This window comes from Belonocnema kinseyi, chromosome 2 (genome assembly GCF_010883055.1).
Source record: "Belonocnema kinseyi isolate 2016_QV_RU_SX_M_011 chromosome 2, B_treatae_v1, whole genome shotgun sequence".
NCBI classification, from domain to species: Eukaryota; Metazoa; Arthropoda; class Insecta; order Hymenoptera; family Cynipidae; genus Belonocnema; species Belonocnema kinseyi.
This window is the reverse complement of record NC_046658.1, coordinates 146,295,035-146,308,839: the sequence shown is the minus strand read 5'-3', so window position 1 is coordinate 146,308,839 and position 13,805 is coordinate 146,295,035.

The window sequence follows — 13,805 nt, the reverse complement described above, 5'->3', positions numbered from 1 at the left end:
TGGGTTGGTGCACATCCCAGTGGGATTACTCCTCGTGAGGGTGCCCGCTTTGATCCATTAACATACTGAGAGCGTGAATCCCCTTTATATCATCGGGATACTCATCCGAACATCAAAAACCGCAATTCGTTGGGTCTGGGATATTCGAGAGGGTGTAATTTAGAACTCAACGACAAATTTAATTGCGGACACTTATTTTCCAGAATTCCGCTATGCATACAATACCGCTTATCATGGTACACTGAAGGTCTCACCACCGTTTTGGAATTTTGGGCGTAATCCGCTTCCCTATCGGTCTTTAAGAAGAGATATTGAGAGAGAATCTAAGAACGATAGCCCTGACCGCGCGAAATGGTTAGAGCTAGATAAACGATTGTATTACCTGAGAGACCTAATTTGCCGAAATCTCGAGCGCGCCTACATATCTCAGACTAAGCACTATGATGAAAGCAAGCGACCTCGTCTTGAAACGTCCGCTTGTCCTCTCGAAAAAGGAAGGCAACCTTGCGGCTAAGCTTTGTGATCAGTTCGACGGGCCGTACGAGGTCAAGAACAGGTTGTCTCCCGTGGTTTACGTTTTAATTTCCGAAAAAGGGAAATACTCGAACCTTATGTCCAAGATGTACAGCAATTGACTGGCGATGAGTAATTATGTATTAGTCCATGACTTTGCTTTTCTTATTTTCAGATTACCTCGGCGGAACTCGTCGAAGCCCCAACAGCCGGACCATCGGGTACACGAGCCACTGTCACCTCTTCCCAGCGACCCCATTCCGGCACCAGGACCAGCAGCAGCGACCGAACAAAGACTGAGTGGAAATGTAGGGAAGGTCACAGGACGCCTTCGCCCCCTCACCAACCTCAAACTAATAAGGAGATGTTAAGCCTAGGGCTTATGGGGGGCCAACACAAAAGAATTGCTGAGCTTGCGGTCAGCGGGGTCACCACCGCAGTTAGTGTTCTGGCCAAGCCCGGGGCGGAGTACTTTGTTTCGGCTTCGGGAAGTCATAAGTTCGAAAATTCAACTGTCCTAACTTCGGGTCCCTATACGCGTCAGACAAGGTACCCAAAGACGTATTGGAAGCGCCTGCCAAGTCAGGAGATTTTCAGCGGGTTGGGGGGGGTGGGCTGACCGAGCAACAGGCAAGGACCAACCAAGCGGGCCACGACAACGGTTTCGCCGCGGCCAGGCGATAAGGCCCACATAGTTTAATTTAAGTAGTTTAAAATAATTACGGATTTACCATTTTTTCAATGAAATTCAGTTATCTTTTTTTCACCTCTCTTAATCTTTCTTATCTTTTCCGACTAAAATAAAGATTATGTTTAAACCATACGAAATACACCCTAAATTTTTTTAAAACGATCTTAACTGCTCTTAATCGGAATATTTGACTCTCACGAGACCAATTGTTTTCTTTATTATGATTTTGGTTTCTACTAAGGACCTTATGATTTTGCCTTATTATTATTATTTTTATGATTTTCTGTGACCTATTATGATTTCGCCTTATGTTCTTTCTTTTATTTTTCTAATTGAGCTTTAATTAGTGCACATGGAAGGGTCAACTGAGGATCTGGTCATGCGGGTCGCTTATCGAAAAGTAAAGAGAAAAACCTTGAGCTCCGATTTAACTAGGGGGGGCTAGAAGTTTTCGTTAATCTGGTAAAAATTTGGGAGTGGGTAGTCAAATACTTTTAAAGCAATGCATTTTTTAATTGCAATACATTTTGAAAATGTTAAATTAACAACATAAAAATATATGATTTTTCAACTAGGTGATTATGTTTTTCTTATCGCGTAGACAGTCGAACCTCAGACAGAGACACAGATGTATACATAGGTTTTTGAGGTCACTCATTACGAATCTGAAGTCAGATTTTTAAAATTCAAAACGGCGGATTCAATATGGCAGACTGAAAACGTAATATTCTATCAAATATGATAATTTTTTTCCAAATGATAAGAAAAACCCGTTGCAAAACACCCTCCTCTATTGATACTCGGGCTTGGGACCGGCTCTGGCAGAGTTTAGTTTCCGGTTTTTTCTTTTTGTTTTTTTGTTCCTGTTCTCTGTTTTCTTATTTTTAAACATCAATTTTTTTCTTTGTTTATTGCAGTATGCAAATATTTTTGGATTATTTCAAATATCATGCATCTTATTTTAAATATCATACATCTTTATCAATCATCCACTAGTTTTTATTTATTGTTTGCTGTGGTACATCTCACAGCAATTATTTTTTTCTCTAATACAAACAGAACATTAAAATAAAGTCCTAACTCGTTTTTATAGATCTGTAGCAAGGGCAATTTTTTTAGGTCTTATTTTAATTGGAATATGTGTTACTTGAGAATATCTTGTTTCGTCAAGCACTTTTGGTTTTTGAGGAATAGTTTGATATTTCATTGGTTTCTTACTTTTTTTGGGAGATACTGAAAAGCCAATCAGTTCTGAAACTATAAACAATCTGAAATCCTTCAAAGTCATTTTTGTATCAGGGTTTTTTGTTTATAGATAATAAACGAATTGACTATAGTCACATCAATAAAGTGCCAAAATACACGATGCCACATTTTTTTAGATTTACGACTGATTTCATATGTAGATTCCAATAGATCTGCTTTGTCTGCACAATTCATGTAAAAATTGTAATCCTGGATAAGTTCAGAACAGCTTAGTTGAAGGGTAGTACCGTCCTTCTGATGTCTGCCTACAGTAGTAATAGCGCTAGGATCATGAAAATTTGACAAAAATCGTATAGCTTTATTGCCTCTTCATTTTACCCAAGAAATCCCGTTCTACGAGATTCGAAACTCAAAATCTTCTCATCCATATCCTTTTCTGAGATTTGATTTTTAGGTAAACCTTTGCGGTTACTCCTCACTGTTCCACATGCCAATATATCTTTATTTTTTAAGTCAATTTTCAAGGCAATACTTAAAAAATAATTATTGAAATAAATTTGATAATTTTTTAAAGCAATTCTATTTCTCAAATCCTTCACAACCCGCTCGCCTAATTGGATCTCTACTGAACCTTTCATTTTCCCTGTGTAAACTTGAAACTTAGATACAAAACCATGTACATCAGCTCTGACCCAAACTTTGAAACCTCTTTTTACGGGTTTAGCTGGATTGTACAATTTCAGATTACTTTTTCCTTGGAACTTTATTATGCTTTCATCAACGCTTTGTTTTTCAGAAAGTTGGTAATATAGTAGATGATTTTCTGAGAGAGTTTCACGTAAGGGTCTTACTTTATAAAGCTTGTCGTGGGTCGTTTGGCCTACTATTTCATCAACTATGTTTTCGGAAAATAAACAGAGAAAAATCTGTAAAGGCGAGAGGATATCTGTTGGAATTTTAGGACCACAATCTTCAGAAAAAACCTTCTTATCAAATTGTCTAGCTTTTTACCTCAAATGACATCTAGATTAGCTAATCTGGTATCTAAAAGAGTTTTATCATCACTTTCATGTTGAACATTCATATTAGGTAACTTTAGTACACTGGGATAATCTATTTGCTCAACTGTAGCTTCATGAATTTCTTGTGTTTCAATATCATTATTACCTTTATTATGACCATCATATTCATCGTCTTCACTTTCATTACCACTTGGGATTTCAGAAAAATCCATGGTGACGTAATGTTTTGTATACAATAAGGTATCAATATTTTCCTGTAACGTGTTGCAGCAATCTATCCGTACAAACTAAGACCTAGAATATACGGAAAACAATATCGGAAATGGTGTCGTAGCAATTATTACTTGGAAAAGTAAGTGGTTGGAAAATTATATCTGTGTCTTTGAATTTCAAATTGTCACGGATTTCATGTTTTTTTCATAATTTGTGCTTTTATCAAAAATTTAATTTGGAAAAAGCAGATCGACGATATTCAAAAAGTTGATGTCAGTTTTTAGTTTTATCTCCGTGCTAAATTGTGTATTCGTCTTCGTCTTTATAACTCCAAGTTGAATCCCAAATTAAATTAACTTCGCTTTGCTGTAATTCGACAGTTCCAACACCAACTGCAAACAATTATCCTGACATTAGGGACATAAAGCAACACCTTTCCTATTTCTAAAGTGTATTGAAAAATAATTAGCTTCCATCCAAAAAATTAACTGCAGACTACTTCTGAATCCAAAGTATGTATCTACATCATTCTTAATTAGTTTTTCGTTCATGTCAATAATTAATTCAGTTAACATCAGAATAATTTTGAATTATATATTAAGAAAAATTTTAAGCTTTTTAGTCTAATTGAATCTAATATATTTAAAATAATATCGACCTTCAGACCTTAATCAGGGCTAATATTTTTGTAACTTGTGTGAATATTATTCTTGTTGGTCTGAATTGTATGTAACTGATTTTACTTCAAATGATTCGCCTTTTCACATACCCTCCGATGTTCCGCTTCTTTCTTAATGTTCACCTTAATCTCTTTAGAGTACAATAGCGTATTCGGCTATCCTGCACTGGTGCATTCCAATCTGCACCGAACAAGCTTAGAGTGAAAAGGAAGAAGTAAGCAGAAGTAAGAAGGAGCGTCGGAGTGCTCTTGGAGTACACCAGTGAAGGATGAACGAATGCCCTACATGACTCATTTTGATACCAACAGTCAGCAGTTTCTTTATTTGCGAAAAAACTTGTCATCATTTTAGTAGACATGTTTGCTCAGATTGTTAAATAGGTAAACAAGATTACACCATGGGTTGATATTTCCATTTCTCTTATTCCTCCCTTTTCGTAATTGCAATAACTCTTATTATTACAAAATAAACTAGTTAATTGTGCGTTTATGCACACAATAGCATTAACTAAGATTACACCTTGAGGCGTAAGAAATTCTCCTGACTTTGCAACAAAATCTTATGTTAAAGATCTTATTTTTGAAGAATCTTGCGCCATAAGTATCACCCAGGCATTAGTGTTTTTTCAAGTTTTAATTGTTATATGCGAAGCCTTAATATTTTCCATTTTTCTTGCTTGAATAATTGTTTATATTTATCAGGGCGTCGTATGCAACATTAGTTAAATCTTGATGCTTATTTGAAAGTATTCATTATTAAATGCTATTCTGAGCCGACTCCCACTCGTTTTTGTAAATATCGTTGAAATGCATAAATATATGTATAACTATATCCTTTCTTAATTAATCTAATGCTCTGCTCAAGGGTTGTATCACCTTTGTAAAGACTTCTTCCGTGCTGGTTTTCGATGCGGTTTATTTGAAGGTTCGCACGTTTGCAAGCTTCTTTTTGCGCTAATCGGTCTAATAATGGGTAATTCGATGTCAGGATGTGTGTAGCAGCAACTTTGTCGCACGCACGAACAAGTGACAAAAGACGGTTTGGACCCAATTTGTGAATTTCATCTTGAGACAGACTATCCCACTGATCTTTAGTTGTGTCAAATACAACAAATATAACGTCTTGGGTAGAAAAAGTACATGGGGCATTTATATAATCCTCCCACTGTAATTCAACGATTACATGACCCCTTGCTAAGAAAATTGTATTTGGATTGAACATATTCTTCCGGCCATTAAGTTGTCGAAAATTTCGGAACTGTTGGATACGTCGACTTGGAAATTCTTTTATTGGCGACAAGTCACCGTTGTGTCGAGTAAATAATTCCTCCAAAGTCGTCTGCATTAAACTTATTAATTCTGTATTAAGAAATGGAATTATTTAAATGAATTTTCCTTTCTAAGATAGATATAGGCATACTACCTGAAAGTGGTTAATGACTAAGAATAGATAAAAGGGTGTCTCGGTTTGCCACTTTATTTTTTGCAAGCAGCGTATTCCCCGGAAAAAGTGAATAACCTATATTGACATCACAGATATAAGGCTCGAAACTATAAAACGGACCTTAAAACACGAAAGATTTAAGGCGAGGATTTGAATAATTCTAAATAACTAACCCATGTTCATAAAACTCGTTTTAAATTCAACCCCTTTTTATTGTCATACACGCGTCATTAACGTAAAGGAAGGCAATCAGTTTTATATCCTACCCGATATGTAAATATTTTGTAAACAAAACTCAAAAATGATATGTTCAATGAAAGATTGCAAAAGGGGAAAACTTTGGAATGGTAAAAGTTTCAAAACATTTTGAATTCATTTGGTTGAATATTTTGCGATTAAAAAATGTCACAGACAATATTCTGTGCAATTCTCCGGATCTAAGGGTGTGTGTCTGTCACGCTTTTTTCGTGAACTAGTTAACTTTAATACGGTGGCAGATGTTTTTAGCAAATTTTAAACAAAAAGAATAGACACTATGATTTAGAAACACATTGTAATAATATTAATTTTATATTTTAATTTGAAGTGGCTCAAAACAGACAAAAATCGTTTTTATTGTTTGGTGTACTCAAGATTATAGATATTATAATAGATTATTATATATTTAGCAACAGAATCGAGTAAAAGGGCAAAAGCAAAAAACAAATTACACGCGGCGATCCTCATTTTTTATTTCAGAGTGGACGATACTAGATGATATGCTCATCTTTGGAGGAAAGAAATTTCCTAGAAGAGGTTTTCGTATGTGTACTAGTATGCTCTTCGTATCGCAAATAAATATTTTTTATTTGTCGAATTCGTAAATGACAGTGAAAGAAACCAATATATACATGACCGAGCGGCTGCTTACTGAGTAATCTGGTAACCTTAAAAATATGAATGTTGGTGTTTCAATCGAATCCGCATAGAAAGAGCGAAGATTTCTTTAAGATTGCATGGAGAGCCCAGGTTAGAGAGACAGAGATGTATATATTAAAGAATGTTTCAAATAAGAAATAATTTTCTGAAATTTAAAAGATTGCAGAACAGTTTGCGATTGAGCGATTTGAAACCAGTTACAAATCTCATACCATAACTCAGAAAATGAATCAAATCATATTCAATTTTTGTATGAATATTGAAAAATACAAACAGATTCTTAAGAGATTCTGTTACAAACAGTGGGTTACTGTGACAGATTTAGAATCAATAATAATTTCATTTGTAGTTTAAGGGGGCAAGGATTTCAAGTTAATAAAATAACGTAAGTATGGTTAATTCATATATTTAAACTTAGTAAAGAAAACTTTCTTTTACTGAAACGGGATCCTGTGTTAACAAATATTACCATAGATTTCGCCACAATAAGATACGCTGATTTTGCTTCTAGTTGTAAATAGAGGATGATGATTATGATGTGTTGGAAAGGGAGAGGGGAGAAGAAAACGATAATATTACAGTTCAGTAGCTACTGAGAATTTTAAATTTTGATGTGAAAATACAGGAGCACTTTGGCATCAAAACCACGCCAAAAACTAAAGAAACTGTGGGTAATCCTTTGTTCTTACCTACTGTGTGTATATCCAATCTTGGTACTGCACTCTGCGCTGAGCTTAGTAAATCCAGTTGAATAGATCAGGATTTATAATTAATAAAATTTTAAACATAATTTTGACTTACTTATGTTAACTTATAAATATATGTTTATTAAGTGTAATTGGAGTATTCCTTCACTGTTAAATTTTCTTCGACCCTTATTGAATTTAACGTAGTTATTCTTCATCAATAACAATTAATTTGGTCATTCGGGCATTATACAATAAAACAAAAGATTCTGATGTTCTACAAATCATTATGAATTTCGAGGCGTCCTAACGGTAGAGTGCCAACGCACGCGACACGACTTGACGGTACTTAACCAAAAATAAAAGCAATAAAAAACTAACCGAGAAGTTAGCGCTAGAAAGTCTTGCTCACGTTATTAAGCAAGATGAGGCTAGAAGTTGGCCAAAACTAAAAGGTGCTCACTCGCTTTATCAAATCATGAAAGTTCTATCTCGGGCGAGCATAGCATGAAGGTTGTCACTTCTCGCGTTTAGATTATAAGCGAGAAGTGGCACCTTCATGATTTGCTCGTCCGAGATAGCACTTTAATGTTTTGATGGAGCGAGCGAGCATCTTCTAGTTTTGGCCAACTTCTAGCTCCATCTTCTTCAATTCCGCGATCTAAGACTTTCTAGTTCTTACTTCTTGATTAGCTTTTTATTGTTTATATTTTTGGTTAAGTATCATCTAGTCGATCGCGTGCGTTGGCATCCTATCGTTAGGACGCCTCGATTTGTCAAAATATTCTTGATGTTTCGACCTTATTTCAGGTTTTCTTCAGAGTTAATTATCATCTAAGTGTGTTCTTTTAATTCTCGTTTCCCGATTTATAGCTCGGATTCACTCATACTCTACCATTTTCCGATTGCTGTTAAGGATGCCGTAGCAGACGACAGTATTTATTTTATCGTAGGATAAACATGCGCAAACAAAATGTAATCTTGAACAGCCGGAAATTTTACGTGCAACAAAATTTAACTTTATTTTTTTCTGTGCAACAAACTTAGTTGACTAATAAGTAAAACTAGATAAAAAGGCACCCACCATTTTCTAAAGATGTCCGAACTAAAGAGGAAAGTCTTTTTCACAAATAATTTCCCCTTCATAAAATAAGAGTCGTCAAATGTCTGCTAAAGTTAACATTAAAGACCTTACACACTTTTTTGATGAAACTGATATAAAAGTAATTATTGAAACTTTTAAATTAAACGTATTTGCAATTTAACTCAAAAACAAAGTTTTACGTGTACCAATACACCTTATTTTCCTTGTCCGTAATTATTCCTTTTTAACAGAGAATTTTACTGATTAAAACAATCCATCATGAGGATGAGGGAAGTCAATTCTTATAGGGATATAACTTTCAATAGAAATACAGAGAAGAAACATTTGAGCATAGCCATCATTCTAAAACATGATTTAAAAAGACTTGAAGATTGACGCGTCTCTAGAAAGACAGTTTGGAATGATAGATTGAGCAGTTTCTTAGCGGAATACGGACTGATTTGCATTTTTTGGAATAGCTGGTTGAATTGAATTTCCCTATCAGGGCGAATAGTTATCTTTAAGGGTGTATTTGATGACATAAATGTTACCGAAAATCACCTTTTGGAATTTCGTGCAGTGATTTTGAGAAGAATAAATATCAGTCTTCTGCTAGAAAATTAATCCTATTGGTATAAAATTAATCTGCTCAGTTTTTCGTTATTTTTTCTAGCCTTTCCTGTCGCTACGGTCGCGATACAAGTATAGGAAATAAGTGACACGCCTTTTATTAATAATAATCAATAATTATTTAAAAAGGCAGAAAATCGGCATCACATGAATCCATAGAACAAATATTTGAAATAACTGAAACGTAAGAAGAGATTAATTGATACCACTGAAGATCTGATATATTTCTCAAATGTATAAACATCTCTAAGAGGAAAAAAGAATAGCTGAAAATAATCAAGAAATTTCTTGATATTTTTAGAAATATTGAATTTTTTGAATTTTCCAAATCTTTCGAAGTGGCTACAATACGGTTTTGAATATTCAATATTCTAAATTTTCAAATTTTCAAAAAGATTAAAACTTTATTGTAGGAATACTCATAAAATATACCAAACTATTTTATTTTGAATAGTATTCTTAAAATTACCAAATTTGTATAGTATTTAAGAAAGTATTTGGGAAAAGTTTTGTTATTTTTCATGATTTTGAAAATTTAGAAAAAATGTTAGCAAACTGTAAATTTAAACATATTTAAAACATTTTAATATAATAAATCTCAGGGACATTATTTTTCTCGTTAAACGTGACCGTGGTAATAGGTGGTATGGCAGACCATTACGGTTATCACGGTGAAATTTGAAAATGTTTACAAATATTTTTATTCATGCTCAAAATTCCAGAGTTTTCAATTTCAACTCGTCAGAATTATAAAATTGTAAACGTAGCAATTTTTTAAGCTGTAAATGTTGAAATTATATAATTTAAAATTAAGGAAGTTTTAGGAGTGAGATGATAAAATTTTGGATTTTTGAAGATTTTCTTTCAATTTGGATGTTTCAAAAATTAGAAATTTGCCTTTTTATTCTCAAAATCAGCAAAAGAACTAAGGCTTCTTATTTGCAAATTGTTAAAAGTAATCTTTAGAATTTCAAAAACTTCAAAATTATATAACTGCAAATTGTAAAGTTATAAAATTGAATTTTATTGCGTACCAATTTACTATATTTCTGGGAAATATGTCATGTGGACTTTTCGCATATTGCAGTACTGAAAAGGGAATCGGTGCGATTGCGGAACTTCGACATACCGCAAATTTATTCACAAAACGAAATTTTTTAAATCAATTATCTCAGTTTTGCTACAATTTTTTAATATTTCAATACTTAAGGGATTGTCCTGAATCTGAAAACAGGCTTTCACAATGGCGTCTGTCTGTCTGTCCGTACGGCCGTCCGTCCATAAACACGATGACTCTCGAAAACATGAACGAATCAAATCCATGTTTGGCACACTTTTTTAAGGTCCTAAAAGGAAGAACGAGTTTGTGAACCAGCCATTTTTGATGAAAATTCAAAAAGTGAGATCATTTTAAAAATTCTTGAGTCCGCTTTCTTTTTGAATTTGAAAATTCTATGTACGTATATTTATAGTATTAAAAATAACAAACAATTTATCCTCATGACTTTCTTCGATAAAAAGAAAATTCTCAGAGTTATAGCGTTTCCAAAATTTTTTAAATCGACCGAAAATCGAAATTTGAAGCCAAAAAAACGCACAATATGAAGAAATGTCTGGAAAAGAAAAACATTTCTTTTTGGAGTCCTGCAAGATCATCATAACAAGTTTTTGGATTTTCTTGAAAAATCGAAAGTTCAAATTTTTATTGCACAAAAAATAATGAAAAATAAAAAATTCCCTTTTGTGGACAAACTATGTAGAATAAGAAAAATGATAAATTGACAAAAATTGTTATCCCGAAAAATATTTCCTATTTCGTTAAGAATTACTTCTTGAAAGGACGTGTACTTTTTGTTTTATTCGTGAAAAATAACGTTGAAAAAAAAGAAAACAAAAAAAAAAGATGTTGAAAAACGATGACAGTTGCGAGAAAAAAAATTCAACAAAACCTGTTTACAAATGCCTGTCGGAAATCGAGCGCGCAGCGCAAGTGTCACGATGAGAATGTGTACCTCAAAGCCTACAGTTCTTGGAGAAACTTAATCTTTGACTATACTTAATTAAGTAAACAATTCAGAATATGAAGATGCATATAAATACTGTTATCTAAAAGAGATCTTTTTTATAATGTTTTTTTCAAGCATTCCAAATGCAAATAATAAATATCCGAGCAGAAAGCGCGAGGTGTAATTATGTCCGAGCGCGAAGCGCGAGGTACCCCATTAACGAGCGCGAAGTGCGAGATTTAACCATTGCGCGCCCTAGGTACGCTTAAACTTGCGAGCGAAGCGAAGCTCATTTTTCAATCTAAAAGGACGAATAGTCTTTGAAAAATAGTGTGTGCCACTCTTCTCGGGTGTAACATGTCGCTCGGAAAAAATGGCAAAACAAGGTCTCCTATCGAAGAATATCCAAGACGAGGTCCCCAGCTGTCTAAAGGTTTCCGGGAACTCGATAGGAGGCGAAATGTGTTCATGTAAAAGCTAACTTTTTTAGCAAAAGAGCATGTCATTATTAGATGAAAGTCGCGAAAATAAGAATAACCTATGTACTTTGAATACTTTAGGCATGATACTTGTACCCGTGCAGAAATTTTGCATGGCCCGAGCAGGGTCCAGGCTTGTCAAAACTAGGCCCTGACTTGTTGATCTAGCCTGGGTCGAGCTCAGATGAAACGCTAAATCTGGATATAGGCATGCTTGAGCGCCCAGCTTGGCCAAGGCTTAGCCCAGACTTGGCCCCTAGTTTATGATCGATTTCTTTCCATTCTTTATTTTATTAATTAAAAGTAGAAATCACGCAAAAATGTTTTCGTTTTAATTAAAATTACAACTAAACTAACAAAGGTTCGAAATTTCAAAAATTGTCTCCAATCTGATTCGAATTTTGAAATTGAGGTATTTCATTCATTACCTAGCCGGGTTCTGATTCTTCTTCATAATCTGTATTATCAAAATCTATATACAATAATTTCTGAATTTACGTCCGTCATATTTACTATATAATTTAAAGATTTAAACACCATTTAAGAAATTAACAACGTATTTACACTTTATAATTCGACGAAAATTTTTTCTGAATTTTAGGTTAGAAGTCACGTGCAATCTTTATGTGAAAATATTATTGATAAATAATAGGAGTTCTTACTTACTATTTCACCGCCTAAATTAAGGATACTGCCGATTTTGCTGGATGCTCCCAGACCTTTGGATTGCTTTTTATTTTAGGTATTTTTATAAATTTAGTTTCAATGATTGCCACATTGTAAAATTTGACACTTTAAACTTGAAAGTAATAAGTTAAAGAAAATAGAACTACGCCATCTGTCATTCATTTTAGGAATTTTCACACTAGCCTGACCCAAGTTATGGATAAAAACGAATAAGAGTCAGACCACGACTCAGCTATCTAATAATTAAAACTAGGTAGAAAGGCGCCTGAACTATTTCTTAAAGATGTCCGAACTGAAGGAGAAGGTCCTTTTCTTAAATAACTTCCACTTTAGAAAAAAAGGGTCGTCAAATGTCTGCTAAAGCTAACATTAAAGACCTTACACACTTTTTTACATGTAACTAATATCAAATAATAATTAAAACTTTTGAATTGAATGTATTTCTAATTCAACTCATCACGAAACAGATAGAACTTTCTTTCCACACAATAAAGAAAGACTCGAAGAATTAAAGGAAGACTTCTCACTGAGGGGTAGAAGAGTTTAAAGAGTAGTTCTCGAAGCTGCTGATCTCCGGTTATTTACTTATAGTGGTTTCTGTTAACTGAAAGCGCTTGCAGCTTGATTTTCATTACTATCTCACTTTCAAAATAAAAAACAATTTTACGTGTACCAGTACACCTTCTTTTCCTAATCCGTGATTAATAACTTTGAACAAAGCTTTTCACTGATTCAAATAATAATCTATCATGAGGATAAGGGAAAATTAACTCCTATAGGGATACAACTTTGAATAGAAAAAAAAGAGGTGAAGAAAAATTTGAGCATAGCTATCAAACTCATGCATGAATTAAGATCACTTGAAGGTTCACGGGCCTCTAGAAGGACGGTTCGGAATGATAGATTGAGCAGTTGTTTAGCGGTATACTGACGGATTCACATTTTTTGGAAAAGCTTGTTTAATAAAATATCTCTATCTCCTAGTTTGCTAATCTTCTAGTGTGCGCTTATGCGCTAAATCTTTTAGTTGATCCGTTAGTTATAATTCGGATAAAAAGTATCTAGCTCAGGAGTTTCGGCTGACATATATGTTAGCGAAAATCACCTTTTTGAATTCCGTGAAGTGATTTTGAGTATAATAAGAATCAATCTTCTGGTAGAAAATTAATCTGCTCTGTTTGCCGTTATTTTCTCTAGCTTTTCTTGTCGTTACGGTCGCGATACAAGTATAGAAAATTAGTGACACCCTTTTAATTAATAAGAATCATTAATTATCGAAAAGGGTATAAAATTATCATCACATGAATGTCTAGAACAAATAGTTGAAATAATTTAAACATTAGAAGAGATTAATTAGTACGAATGAAGATCTGTCTTTCTTTTATCGATGTTTAAACTATGAAAGAAATATGTTGACATAATTTTTCAAATGACGCAATATATATTTCTATACGCAGATATCCAGTTTTGTTCTCGAGGCTTCAATTTACAAGTTCGAGTGGGATAGTGACTAAGGCAATCCATACACCTCGTCGACAACTTTATTG